The 15,688-nt window shown below is 40.2% G+C and overlaps 1 pseudogene; it reads right to left on the reverse strand.

Annotated features, from left to right (window-relative positions):
• LOC100989350 (SHC SH2 domain-binding protein 1-like) overlaps window positions 1–15,446 on the reverse strand; it is a 42,496-nt pseudogene extending 27,050 nt beyond the window's left edge.
• Between the last annotated feature and the right edge of the window lie 242 nt (window positions 15,447–15,688).

A 15,688-nucleotide genomic window follows, 5' to 3' on the forward strand; every position in this document is an offset into this window, starting at 1 on the left:
TCTCTCCATCAAGTGCCACAGTTTCTTCTCCGTAACTAAAGACAATTCCTCCCTTATGCTGTCCCATCTGCCAGTGATGTACAAGGCATGTATGGAGATCATTACTTGTCCACACATGCAAGGCTCTCAAATCAGAATACAATTTTTTTTGTCCACATACAGATCAAATTTGCCAGATACGCATTATATTTACCTACCATTACATTCTACTTCAATCAAAACCAATGACTGCTCTTTAAGAGCAAGTGTATCAAACCTAGAAAATATTCAAGCTTTTTGATGTTCTGGGATGGTACTGAACACACTATAGAAAAATAGGAAATGCACAATAGAAAAATTAGAAAGGTAGAAATCACAGTCAACTTATGAAAGCTGAAATCAGACATACATAATTGTAAACCAGGTAGAACCATTAACCAGATTTTCATTTTTAAAAAAATTTTGTTATTATTTACTATTTAAACCAAGAGAAACTTACTAAATCAAATCAAACTGCATGAAAATGTAAAGGCCTTGTCTTATATAATGTCAAATCATCTTTCACATAGGAAAAACAAATCACCTTCTACAATTCTTTTTAGTGTGAGTTCTAATTTTATTGCAGCATTGCCTGTTAATTTACTGCTCATGAATACAGGAGAAAATTACTGGTCTTACAGCACCATCTAGTGGAAAGATAAGTGTCGCATGTAACAAGATCAGCATAGAACAACTACTTAATTTAGGTTGCATGATTAATTTTGGTATTTTTGAATGGAAAAGCTTTTCCTTGTCAAAATATGATAAATTAGAAGAATGCTTTTAGGTATTTTTGATTCATCTGTTAGTTTAACCTAGTATGTTTTACTATAGGAACTCAGAGTAAAGCCATATACTTTAAAAAAAAGTATTATTTAAAAGTTTCAAGCAAAAAAGTCTCTATAATTCAAATAAGTTCATTGTTTTTCAAACAATTGTCATTAAATAGATGTTCACAAACCTCCTGATTTTAGGCTTAGTTTATAAACAGTTAAAGCAAGTTTCTCTGCACTTGTTCGTTTCATTTAATAACTTGAAAAGGGGCTGCACTATTTGTATATTGGTCTATTTCTGTCTATAGGCCCTTGGAGTAAGAGTATGTGCATGTGTATGTGTGTGTGTGTGTGTGTGTGTGCGTGCATACGCATGTGTGTGTCTCACAAAGGTAAAATTAAGCCATGGTAACTATTTTTTCCAATATGTACAAGGTCAGTAATAAACACAATCTCAATTGAGGTTTAACACGTCTGACAAAACAATCATATGCATCATCCTTTTCTTCATCCCAACTCTTCCAAATGTTCTGGTAGAAAAACCTGAAAAATAACTTAATATCATTCAAATTTAATCACTGGCTCCAAATGTTAGGATTCTGGAGGGATGAGAGCTAAAGAATAAATCAAAGCAATTCTCATATCTCAGAGAATGCTGCATATTTGCTATGGTTATCCGTTGAGTCACGCAAGATAAAGACCTTCTTTGAATCAGCTAGAGGGGTTTTTCTATAACATTCATTTTTTTAAAACTTTCTTTTTATCAGAAGTAGTATTTATTGACCATCTGTAACTGGGCAGATAGTAGTTCCATTTCTTGAGATAGAAAACACTGGGAGAGAAACAGGTTTGGGGTTGAAAATGAAGAGTTGTGTCTTTGCCATGTTCAGGCTGAGGTGCCTATCTGACCTCCCAGTAATGATGTCAAATGTGCAAAGAAATATACAAGCCCAGAGATCCAGGGAAAGGTCAGGGCTAGAGACATAAATCTGGGAGGTGTCAGCATATTAATAGTTTTAAAGCAGTAAATGAGATCATCTAGGGACATAATATAAAGCAGCAGTTCTCAACCCTGGTTGCACATTAGGGTCCCCCGGGATACTTTAAAAAATTGATTCCCTATCCCAGACCAATAAATCAGATATCTGTGGAGGGAAGGGGGTTAGCATTCACATGTTTTTTAAAGCTCTCTAAGCACTTTAACAAATTTTTATTACAAAAAATTCTAAACATACAACAGATAAAATAGTATCATGAATATCATGTATCCATCAGCCAACTTCAAGAATTACCCACTTAGGAGCAATCTTATTTCATCTCTACCTCACCAACCTACCCTCTGCTCCTCTCCTCTCATCATCCTGACCCTGGCTTATTTTGAAGCAAATCTCAGATGTATCAAATCATTCACAAATTTTTAGTATGTAGCTCTAAAATAAATCTTTATGCCAAAAAAGTTTTAATTTCTTAATATTACCAAATATCCAGTCAGTACTCAAATTTTCCTAATTTTCTCTTTTGCTGTTGTTGTTTTACAACTGACTTGTTCAAATTAGGATCCAAACAAGGCCAGCTGTGGCCCTTAATGGATGCGTCTCTTAAATCACTTTTATTCTATACATTACCCCTTGCTCTTTTTACCCCTGTAATTTATTTAACAGTTTCACACACACTGAATTTTGTTGATTACTTATCCATGGGGTCATTTAACATGTTTTTCTGTTTCTTTTCTTTCTAGTAAACTGATAGTAAGATCTAGAGCTTGATGGGCTTCAGGAAAGATTTTTTGGCAGGAATACTTCAAGTAAGGTATGATGTACTTGCATCGGGAAGCACATACAGCAAGTCCTCTAATGTCAGCCTTTCATTGAATGCCTTTCACTATATAAGGGAATAAACATCAATTCCTGGCCATAGTCGCAGTCTGTGTGGAGTTTTCATGTTTTTCCTATGTCTGCATGGGTTTTCTACAGGTACCCTGGCTTCCCACATCATAAAGATGTGCATACGAAAGATGAGCATGCTAGCTGAACTGGTGTGTCGACATCGTCCCAGTCTGAGCATGGGTGTGAGTGCACCCTGGGATGAAGTGGCATTGTGTCTCATGCTGGTTCCTATCTTGCACCCTAAGCTGCCATGATAGGTTTTGGCCACCTGCATCCCTGAACTGGAATAAGCAGGTTGGAAAATGAAAGAATGAATATGAATTATTGTCAAATAAAAAATCTTAAATTAGACAATAATCATACAAATGCACAACAATAAACAATGCAGTATAAAATCACTCAGCGAGTCCATCAAGTTGGTGACGGTTTGAACCACGTGGTGGTAAAGGGTACTCCTTACAATTTTTACTTTGCCGACATTTATTCCTCAATTTGACCAACCACCACCATGACTGCCGTGACTCACTGATTCACCAAAAATTGGGTAAATAATTATTTTGTTTTTATTAATCTTTCTTATATGTATACAGGATTCACATTTATTTCAATGTTCAAGATTAAAATTGTTTTTGGTCTTTATTTAGAAGTTTGGTGATGTTTTTGTGACCAGAAATAGGCCATAGGAACTTTAACTTTTGTTTGTATCTATTAGCCTATGGTAACATTGGTTTTGTAATTTCGCTTAAAGTTGAAGTTTCCAAGAACCTGTCGACAACAGTAAGTGAAGACTTCTATAACGCCTAGCCATCTCTTTTTGTGAGGTTAAGACTGATCAATGGATTCAGGTGTTGTCAGCCTGATTCATCCACTATGAAGTTCTCTATTAGTTTTTCACCTAAAGATTACAGCAGTCATTGAGGATCACTGCCTACAACCTTTATTTCATTAGTGGTTACAAAATATGGATATTCTATCATTCCTTCTTCATGTAGTGGTTGGATGTGTCTATAAGGAAAATCCCCAAGTTATTATAATGTGGTTCCAAGGTAGAGTAGATGAGAAAAAGAAGAGTAATAGGATTGATCCCTTGGTAACTCAAACACTCTAAAAAGTTAGAGCATGAGAGAAGAGCTAGGCAAGATGACTAGAAAACCAAGCCGGTGAGACACTAAATGAACAGTGCTGTCATAGAGGCTGAGAGCAGAGTGTGTTAAGATGGGAATGGAGGAGGTGGAGCAAGGTAGTGGAAAAGAAGGCTCCTCTGATCATTCTCTGTGCAAGGACACCAATTTAACAACTATCCAGTTCTTTGGTAAGAACTAAAAATCACGTGAGCACCTACAGCACCTGGTTTTAACTTCATATCACTGAAAAGAGGCATGGAAGAGATAGAAAAAACAGTCTTGAATCGCCAATGCCACCCCTCACCCACCATCCTGTGTGGTACAGAGAGCATATCTGGGTGCTGCAGGAGGGAGAGCACTGCAATTGTGAGGCATTAAACTGAGCTGTCCTGCCACAGCAGAAAGGAAAACTAGACCAAACTCAGCTGACACTCACCTATGGAGGTGGCATTTAAACCAGCCCCAGCCAGAGCGGAATCACTCATCCCAGCAGTCCAAACTTGAGATCCTGCAAACCTTGCCACTGAGGGCTAAAGCACTTTGTGTCTCTAAGTAAACTTGACAGGCACACTAGGCCATAAGGACTGCAACTCTTAGGTGAGTCCTTGGGCTGAACTGGGCCCAGAAACACAGAGACACAGTGGACTTGGTGGGGGCACACGACCTACTGAGACATCAGCTGGGGTGTCTACAGGAGTGCTGGCATCACCCCTCCCCTAAACCCAGACTGCACAGCTCACAGCTCTAAAGGAGACCCCATCCCTCCACTTGAGAAGAGGAGGGGGAAGAGTGGGGAGGTCTTCATCTTCCATCTTGGATACCAGCTCAGCCACAGCAGGATAGGTCACCAGCCAGAGTTGTGAGGCTTCCCCATCCACATTCCAGGCCCTAACTCCCAACCCCCAATGACATTTCTAGACACATCCTGGGTTACAAGGAACCCACTGCTTTGAAGGAAAGGACCCAGTCCTGCCAGCATTCATCACCTGCCAACTGAAGACCCCTTGGACCCTGAATAACCAGCAGCTATACCCAGGTACTATGTCAAGGGCCTTGATGAGCCACTGAGACTTGCTGGCTTCGGGGGAGACTCTGCACATTCCCAGCTGTGGTGGGCCACAGGCCAAGTCTCCTTCAGCTTGAGAAAAGCAGAGGGAAAAGTAAAGGGGACTTCGTCTCTCACCTTAGGTACTAGCACAGCCACAGCAGGGTAGAGTACCCAGCGGGCTATTAGTGTCCCTAATTCTGGGATTTGATTCTTGAATGGCATTTCTGGACCTGTCCTGGGTCAGAGGGAGGGAAGCCCACTGCCCTGAAGGGTGAGTCCCAGGCCAGGCAGCATTCACCACCAACTGAGTCGAGAGACCTGGGGCCTTACGGGAACATCAGCAATAGTCTGGCAGTAGTCCTTGTGGCCTGGGATGGTGGTAGCTACAGGGTGAGGCTCCTCTGCTTTTGGAAAGTGGACAGAAGAGTGGGAAGGACTGCATCTTGTGGTTTGAGTGTCAGCGCAGCCACAGTACAACAGAAGACCAGGTAGACGTCTAAGGCTTTGACTCTAGTCCCTGACTTCAAGATGACACCTCTGGATCCACCTGGAGCCTGGGGGACTTCATCACCCTGAAGGGAAGGACACAGGCCTGGCTGGCTTCGTCACTTGCTGACTGTTAAGCCCCAGGTTCTTGAGAAAACATAGGCAGTAGCCAGGATGTGGTTACAGTAGGCCTTGGGTGAGACTCAGTGCTGTGCTGGCTTCAGGTCTGACCCAGTGCGGTCACAGTGGTGGTGGCCACAGGGGTGGTTGTGTCACTCCACCCTCAACTTTAGGTGACTCAGAAGAGAAACTCTGCTTGGGAGAAAGTAAGGGAAGAGAACAAGAGTCTCTGCCTGGTAATCCAGAGAATTCTCCCGGATCTTGCCCAAGACCATGAAAGCAGTACCTTCGAGTCTTCAAACATTCAAAAAAACTGAGATAATATCAAGCATCTTCTCTGACCACAATAGAATAAAACTAGAAATCAATAACAAGAGGAATTTTGGAAACTTTGCAAATACATGGAAATCAAATAATATGTGCCTAAATGACGAGTTAATGAAGAAATTAAGAAGAAAATTGAACAATTTCTTGAAACAAATCATAATGGAAATACAATATAGCAAAACCTATGGGATACAGTAAAAGCAGTACTCAAAGGAAAGTTTATAGCTGTAAGTGCCTACATCAAAAAGAGGAAGAACTCCACATAAATAATCTAACAATGCATCTTAAAGAACTAGAAAAGCAAGAGCAAACCAAACCCAAAATTAGAAGAAAATAAATAATAAAGATCAGCGCAGACATAAATAAAACTGAAATGAAAATACAAAACATCAATGAAACAAAAGGTTGTTTTTTAAAAAGTTACACAAAATTGACATAGCCAAACTAAAAAAAAAAAAAAAGATACGAATAAATAAAATCAAAAATGAAAAACGAGACATTACAACTGATATTGCAGAAATTCAAAGAATTTGATTCCTAGTATCATTGTTGGATAGTATAGGCAACTATATACCAATAAATCAGAAAACACAGAAGAAATGGACAAATTTCTAGATATATACAACCAATCAAGATTCAATCAGGAAGAAATCTAAAACCTGAATCGACCAATAACAAGTAACAATATCGAAGCTATAATAAAAAATCTCCCAGTAAAGAAAAGCTCAGGACTGATGGCTTTACTGCTGAGTTCTACCAATCCTCCTCAAACTATTCCAAAAAATAGCAGAGGAGGGAATACTTTCAAACTCATTCTACAAGACCAGTGTTACCCTGATATCAAAATCAGACAAAGACACATCAAAAAAAAGAAAAGAAAAGGAAAGAAAAGAAAAGAAAAGAAAAGAAAAAAAAGAAAGAAAACTACAGGCTAATATCTCTGATGAATACTTATTGAAAAATTCTCAACATTACCAAACCAAATTCGCTAATATATTAGATCATTCATCATAACCAAATGTAATTTATCCCCATGATGCAAGGATGGTTCAACATACACAAATCAATGTGACATATCATATCAACAGAATGAAGGATAAAAACCATATGATCATTTCAATTGATGCTGAAAAGGCATTTCATAAAATTCAACATCCCTTCATGGTAAAAACTCTCAAAAAGCTGGGTATAGAAGGAACATATCTCAACATAATAAAAGCCATATACAGCAGACCCATAGCTCTTATCATACTGAATGTGGAGAACTGAAAAGTCTTTCCTCTAAGATTTGGAACACAGGGATGCCCACTTTCACCACTGTTATTCACCACAGTACTATAAGTCCTAGCTACAGCAATCAGACAAGAGAAGGATATAAAGGGCATCCAAGTTGGAATGGAAGATGTCAAATTACCTTGTTTGCAAGTGATATGATCTTATATTTGAAAAAAACCTAAAGACTCCACCCAAAAACTACTAGAAGTGATAAATTCAGTCAAGTCGCAGACTACAAAATCAATATATAAAAATCAGTAGCATTTTTATATGCCAACAGTGAACAATCTGAAAAAAATTTAAGTAACCCCATTTAAAATAGTTACACATAAAATTAAATTCCTAGGAACTACCCAAAGAAGTGAAAGATTATAATGAAAACTATAAAACAGTGATGAAAAAAGAGAACACCAAAAAAAGGAAAAATATTCCATGTTCATGGAATGGAAGAAGCAATTTTGTTAAAATGTCCATACTACCCAAAGCAATCTACAGATTCAGTATTATCATAAGGAAAAAGAACAAAACTGGAAGAATCACATTACCTGACTTTAATTTTATTTACTTATTTTTTTTTTGAGACGGAGTCTTGCTCTGTTGCCCAGGCTGGAGTGCAGTGGCCCGATCTCGGCTCACTGCAAGCTCCGCCTCCCGGGTTCACGCCATACTCCTGCCTCAGCCTCCCGAGTAGCTGGGACTACAGGCACCCGCCACCGCGCCCGGCTAATTTTTTGTATTTTTAGTAGAGACGGGGTTTCACCGTGTTAGTCAGGATGGTCTCGATCTCCTGACCTCGTGATTATATTACAGAGCTATAGTAACCAAACTTCAGGGACTGGCATAAAAACAGACACATAAACCAATGATAAAACATAGAGAACCAAAAAACAAATCCCCACACATAAGCGAACTCATTTTCCACAAAGGTGCCAAGAACATACACTGGGAAAAAGACAGCTTCTTCAATAACTGGTGCTGGGAAAACTGGTTATCTATATGCAGAAGAAGGAAACTAGACTCCTATCTCTCACTATACACACAAATCAAATCCAAATGAAGACTTAAATCTAAAACCTTAAATTATAAAAAAAAAAAAAAACCCTTAAACTACAAAACTACTACAAGAAAACATTAGGGTTTTCCCTAGAACATTGGTCTGGGCAAAAACTTCTTGTGTTATACCCTACAAGCACAGGCAACCAAAGCAGAAATGGACTGATGGGATCACATCAAGTTAAAAAGCTTCTGCATAGCAAAGGACACAATCAACAAAGTGAAGAGACAACCCATGGAATGGGAGAAAATATTTGCAAACTACCCATCTGACAAGAAATTAATAACCAGAATATACACGGGGCTGCAAACAACTCTATAGGAAAAAATCTAATAATAAAAAAATGGGCAAAAGATTTGAATAGCCATTTCTCAAAAGAAGACATACAAATGGCAAACAGGCATATGAAAAGGTGCTCAATGTCATTGCTCACCAGAGCAATGCAAATCAAAACTACAATGAGATATCATCTCACCCCAGTTAAAATGGCTTATATCCAAAACACAGGCAATACCAAATGCTGGCGAAGATGTTAAGAAAAGGGAACCAGGCCAGGCACAGTGCCTCATGCCTGTAATCCCAGCACTTTGGGAGGCCAAGGCGGGTGGAGGTTGGAAGTTCGAGACCAGCCTGACCAACATGGAGAAACCCCGTCTCTACTAAAAATACAAAATTAGCTGGGCATGGTGGCACATGCCTGTAATCCAAGCTACTCGGGAGGCTGAGGCAGGAGAATTGCTTGAACCTGGAAGGCGGAGGTTGTGGTGAGCAGAGATCGCGCCATTGCACTACAGCCTGGGCAACAGGAAGGAAATTCCATCTCAAAAAAAAAAGAAAAAGAAAAGGGAACCATCCTACACTGTTGGTGAGAATGTAAATTAGTAAAATAACTATGGAGAACTGTTTGGAAGTTCCTCAAAAAACTAAAAATGGAGCTACCATATCATCCAGCAATACCACTCCTGGGTATATATCCAAAAGAAGGAAAATAAGTATACTGAAAAGATACCTGCACTCCTACGTTTATTTGCAGCACTGTTTACAATAGCTGGGATCTGGCAGCAATCTAAGTGTCCATCAACAGACGAACGGATAAAGAAAATGTAGGACTTCTACACAATGGAATACTATTCAGCCGTAAAAAAGAATGAATCATTTGCAACAACATGGATGAAACTGGAGATCATTATGTTAAGTGAAATAAGCCAGGCACAGAAACACAAACATTGCATGTTCTCACTTATTTGTAGGATCTAATAATCAAAACAATTGAGCTTATGGAGAGAGAGGATAGAAGGATGGTTACTACAGGCTAAAAGGGTAGTTGGGGGATGAGGAGAAGGTAGGGATGGTTAATTAGAAAGAACGAATAGAACCTATTAGTTGACAGTATAACAGAGTGACTAGAGTCAATAATAACATAATTATACATTTTAAAAGAATGAAAAGAGTCTAATTGGATTGTTTATAACACAAAGGATAAGCATTTGAAGGAAGGATACACCATTCTCCATGATGTGATTATTTCACATTGCATGCCTGTATCAAAACATCTCCTGTAACCCATAAATATATAAACCTACAAAATAAACCCACAAAAATTAAAAATAAAAAATAAAAAAATAAAAATGATCAAACACCTAGAATACAGTCAAGAGGTCAAGCAGGATGAGATCAGAGAAGTGTCAACTGGATTTGAGAACATGGAAGTCCTTGATAATCTTGAGCACAATTTTCATGGTGAAGTCAGAGTAGAAGTGTTACTGGGATGCCAAGAAGTACAGACTGTCTGTCTGTGACTATATATAACTCTTTCAAAAAGTTCTGTGTGAAAAGAAAGGAGCACTAAAAATGAAGCCAGCCGTCTTTTAATTCTTATGGATTGGGCTGTCAGTCTCTTCACCCTCTAGAGTCTATTTTTTTTTTTAATGAATCTAAGCATGCCTTTACTCAATTCAAAAAAACCTCTGCCAGCTCTTTGCTGCCCTCAAAATGAAGTCCTAAACGTGATAATATAACATGGATTCATAATTTAACTCCAATTACCTCCCTTGCCTGAGAGCCCTTGTGGGTAAACTGTCAATTTCACAAGCTTTTTCTAACCTCCATGTAACATGTTGGTCAGGCTGCCAGAAGTGTCTTCCTTCTCCACCTGGTAAGCCTGTATTTACATCCCATGACTCAGCTCAGATATCCTCCTCACCGGTACCATGCCAGGCACTTACACATCATTCACATCTACACCTCCCCAGTCTTTATTCCTTTAAGCCAGAAACATGAGTATCAGCCTTGACTTCCACATCCACTCATGTCTCATCCCCCATAACTGTTCGACAACCAAGGCCCAGCTATTCTACTTTCTCAATAAGCCTCCATCCCCACTCTAGACCCCTCCATGTCCCCACTCTAGACCCCCCACATCCCCACTCTAGACCCGCATCCCCATTCTAGACCTCTCCATATCCCCACACTAGACCCCTCCATATCCTCACTCTAGACCCCCCCATATCCCCACTCTAGACCCTGCCATATCCCCACTCTAGACCCCTCCATATCCCCACTCTAGACCCCTCCATATCCCCACTCTAGACCCCTCCATATCCCCACTTTAGACCCCTCCATTTCCCCCACTCTAGACCCCTCCATATCCCCACTCTAGACCCCTCCATATCCCCACTCTAGACCCCTCCATATCCCCACTCTAGACCCCTCCATATCCCCACTCTAGACCCCTCCATATCCCCACTCTAGACCCCTCCATATCCTCACTCTAGACCCCCCATATCCCCACTCTAGACCCTGCCATATCCCCACTCTAGACCCCTCCATATCCCCACTCTAGACCCCTCCATATCCCCCACTCTAGTGCTCTCCGTATCCTGACTCTAGACCCCTCCATATCCGCCACTCTAGATCTCTCCATATCCCCACTCTAGACCCCTCCATATTTCCACTCTAGACCCCTCCATATCCCCATCTCCCTATTCCATCTCCCTCCATTTGTTTTCCACACAGCAGCCAGAATGAATCTTTTAAAACACAAAGCAAGTCATATTGACCCCAGAATAAAAATCCCTCAATGGCTTTTCATGCTCTTACAAAATGATTCACTGGGTGACAGAGCCCTGCACCGTCTGAGCCCTGCCAACCTCTCTACCCTGGTTGAGAGTCCACAGGACTCTCCCAGCACTGTGTTCTGGCCACATTGACCTTGCAGCTCCTCAAAGCCACTGAGTTCCTGAACCGGTTCCCCCATCTCTGCCACCCCTTTCACCTGCCATTCCTTTCACCTTTTACACCCAAATTTGAATGTCATTTCCTCAGGAAATAAGCACAGAAGAGCAACCTGACCCAGTCTTAGGACACTCTGCAATTCTTCACGGTGCTCACGGCCGCTTCCAATTGCCTCTGCATCCTTATGTGACTATTCTATAAAGCTTCACCTCCCACCTTTAGACTGGCAGCTCCCCGACAAGGGTGTTGGTTTTGTGCACCAGTCACACCCCACCCTCAACTGAGAACCCAGCACTCCACACTTATTGAATCAATGGGCAAATGAAAACCCTCATAATTTGACCTTCTCTAGGCACCAACCAGAATCTGAGTCCTCAACATGGAGAGTAAATGTAACCAGGCTCCTCTTCCTTAACAGGAACTCTTACCAGTTCCAGGTACTTGTCTTTCTACCAACTTCTGTACCCATAGAGATTGGCATCCTCTCTAATTTCCTAAACTCATCAGTTATCCCTTCACCTTCAAATGCTTCAACTGACAGACTATTTTAAAGCAAGAGAAACATAACAGAGTCATTTTGGTCCTGGACAGAAACCAGTTCTTTAGATTTATATTGCTTGGCTTAATACTGAATACCCAGGGTTAAATGTTCTTGCATGCAATTAGAGATTGTCCATAAGATGTCGGAAGCGGCATCTGAGGCACTCTGCTTCTTTATCGAGTATTTAAACTAAGCTTGGCAAAACCAGGTTAACTGACAAATGGTATAGAAACAGGAAAGTACTTTCAAAACTACAAAACACCAAGCAACATTATTAACATTATGATCATTGCATTAGCCAGTCTTCCACTTACTAGAGGAATATAAGTCCATTTTTACATGGCTAAAAGTAGACTTCTTCAGTGAATATACTTACATATAGAAAATCCAAAAGAACTATCTGTATCAGGCACTATCTGATAGAAGATTTATCTGAAAAAAATTTTAAATCATACCTATTAATATGAATCCAGGTGTGGGCTTTCTTTCTCATGTAAGGGACAAAGGGTCTGTTTGTACAGGTGGAAATAACTGCCAAATAGGCTGAATGGCAGGAACACAACCCCTAGGGATCCAGTAGGCAGCCTCAGAAAACACCTTCTCTGACCAGATACCTCCTTGAAGAAAATGTGTATTAGTTTAATCAGTGCGTACATCATCATCATGGTATACAAACTTCTTTGCTTTCCTTCCTTTCCTCTTTCTGTCCTTTTAGACTCAAACATACCAACCATAAGCCTTAGCAGCCATAACTTTTAAGTCAGTTTCTAAATATAGACAAACCAAATTAAGAATCCCCTACCTTTTGTTAACATTTGGGGATACCAGGTAAAAGACAAACAGAAATGCTTTGTACTGTACTATTTTTGTTAACTTTTCTGTGAGTTTGAAATTATCCCAAATGATTTAAAACGTTTTTTTTAATTTAAAAAGATTATCCTATCATTGAATATTTTAAAATATTCCCATGACCAAGTTTACAGTTTGAATTTTAAAGCTGGGTCTAACACAGACCAGAATTACTTCAATTCATCCAAAGTTTCTGGCCACAAAGTTATTTTTATCAACTTACCTTCCTAGCTGACATGCTCAGTTACAAGTGCTGTCTGGTCAAACACTCCAGAATCATCAAACACCACCCAGCTCCTGCAGGGGCAACTGATGTTCCTTCAGCTCGAGGAGCTCTTTCATACACTCCAAGGTGAAAGTACTCGCTCAAGATTCACAGAGGTATGGCTCAGCAAGCTGCACCACTGCCTCCAAGGCTGAAATGTCCACATCTGTGGCCTAAAATGTAAAATAATGTGACTTAACACGTGGAAATCAAAATTAAGCTCCACGTATAAAACACTACTGACAGCCTGATTTTTTTAAAGCATGCAATAGGGGCAGGGATGCTTCTTCCATTATGGAAGCCTATCCTTCCATAAAGGATAAACATGAGAGGCCTGGCTTTTAGCTCATGGAACTTACATTGTAATCAAGGGGGTAAATAAACAAGATAGTGATGAGTAGGTGACAGAGAGTAACTAGCAGGGGTGGTGATCTGGTTTTGCTGGGATGGCCAGGGGAAGTCACCTCTGCGCTGAGAATGAAAAGGAAGCAGCCATCCAAAGAGCAGGGAAGACGCAAAAGGCCTGTGGTCGAGATGGGCTTGGCCACTGAAAGAGCAGAAAGGCAGTCCTTCTTGCTAGAGCCAAAGGGAGGAAACTGGGAGCAGGGGAGAAACAGTAAGTGATGAGGTAGGAGAGAAAGGCAAAAAGACCAGGACATATAGAGCATCTGGCGCTTGGATTTTACATGTTCTCCAGCACAATGAGAAGCCATAAAGCCAACACGGGACCCTCGGTAAATGCAATGCATTAGTAGTTTTAAGCAGAGAAATTGTACACTTCTCTTTTAAAACAATGACTTTGACTGCTTTTAGAGAAGTGATGGGGGCAGGAGGGGTGGGCACTATCATAACCCAATGAAAAGGCCAGAACTTCAACTGAAGATATCAGCATAATCCAAAACTTAAAAACTCACAAGGAACAGCTGCAACCCACTGCCTCGTTCATAATCACTGCAGTATGCAATGCCATTTTCTAAAGGAGCTGCAGCAACAACTTGTATTCACACCCCCTGGTTTAACATTTTAGCTTAACAGGACTTTTTGTGGTTCAGTTAACAAACACTGAGAAAAATTCACAGCTGTAATTGGAGTGCAAATTTAATGTAAAAGGCCCAGTCAGTTGAAAAATAAGATTGTTTTTACTTTCTGCAATGAGACACATTATCAAAAGATTAACCACATATCTACAAATTTACTAGGCAAAAATGGGATAGTTTTAAAATGCCTCTTTGGTTTGAGCTACTTAATGGGCTACAACTAAGAAGGTAAAAAATTAATGGAAACTGTTGACTTCATAATTAGGCCTCCTCATTTTTTAAATGATCTCAAATACTTCCTCCACTTCATAGGTTTATAATCCAGTTCCCCTCGTCAAAGGACGCTGAAACTTAAGCCACTTTAATTCCCTGGTAGCTCCTCCTCAGTTGCCTTTAAAATTTGCGGAACACTTCCTACACCATGGCAATTAGATGTGAAAAACATGCTATTTCAATCAGCTCATAAACTTTAATTAAAAATAAGCACTTTGGCTCTAAGTGTCTGAAGTAAAGTGCTTACAGCTTGAGACAAATGTCTTAACAACAAAATTAACTTTACCTCAAGCAGCACCTTGAGCACATCATGTGCCAGACTGTCCGCCATCCAGATGGCTCAAGGACCTTCTCCAAGAACTCAGCTGTGAATTCCCGTGCCTCAGAGGCCTTGCAGTTAACTACAAACAAATTAAACACAGGAAGAAGTGAGAATGCATAAAGCAGAGGGAAGTTAATAAATCCACTTAAATCCATTTTCTCAGAACCAACAACTGGCAACCTGAGGGACTGAGATAGGCAGTCTACTTATAAACTAAAAAGATAAAAGGAGCAAAAAAGGACAGGCACGGTGGCTCACGTCCGTAATCCCAGCACTTTGGGAGGCCGAGGTGGGCAGATCACTAGAGCTCAGGAGTTCAAGACCAGCCTGGGCAACATGGCAAAACCCTCTCTTTAGAAAAAATACAAAAATTAGCCAGGTGTAGTGGTGCATGCCTGCATGCCAGGTGTAGTCCCAGCTGCTCAAGAGGCTGAGGTGGGAGGATGGCTTGAGCCAAGAAGCAGAGGTTGCAGTGAGTCAAGATCGTGACACTGCCCTCCAGCCTCGGTGACAAAGCAAGACTCTATCACCAAAAAAAAAAAAAAAAAAAAAAAAGCAGAAAAGAAACAAAAAAGAACCTCCTCACCTAAAATGTAGTCTTGATAGGCCCTGGATTACTCACAGAGTAAAAGTTGATTTGTTTGCAAAATTTCTAGGTGAAGTGGCTTTTTTCCTTCTGGAATAAAACTTTGTAAACTACAACCTGGCTCATCAAGACAGTTACAATCACTGCGTGAATCTTCATTTTGAAAGAAACCTAAAAAAACAAAAACGATAAGCAGGCACAAGTATCCCAGATACTTCCAGTGCTCATAGAGTGCTTCTGTCTTCACATCCTTGCTTGAAATTCCAAACCAACAAGGATTTGAGTATGAATGCTCTATTTATCTCTATTATTGTCAGAAGAAACAGCTTTACAAACTTAAAAAATATCTGAAAATCCAAGTTCTACTTAAAAACAGTAAGAGCTTAAGATCTTTCACAAGTTAGGTTTTTGTTGTTATGTGGGGATTTGGGGGAAAGCAGAGAAATAAGGTTGTTTTTTAATCCAGTGGA

The sequence above is a fragment of the Pan paniscus genome, chromosome 20, assembly GCF_029289425.2.
Source record: "Pan paniscus chromosome 20, NHGRI_mPanPan1-v2.0_pri, whole genome shotgun sequence".
In the NCBI taxonomy this organism is placed as follows: domain Eukaryota; kingdom Metazoa; phylum Chordata; class Mammalia; order Primates; family Hominidae; genus Pan; species Pan paniscus.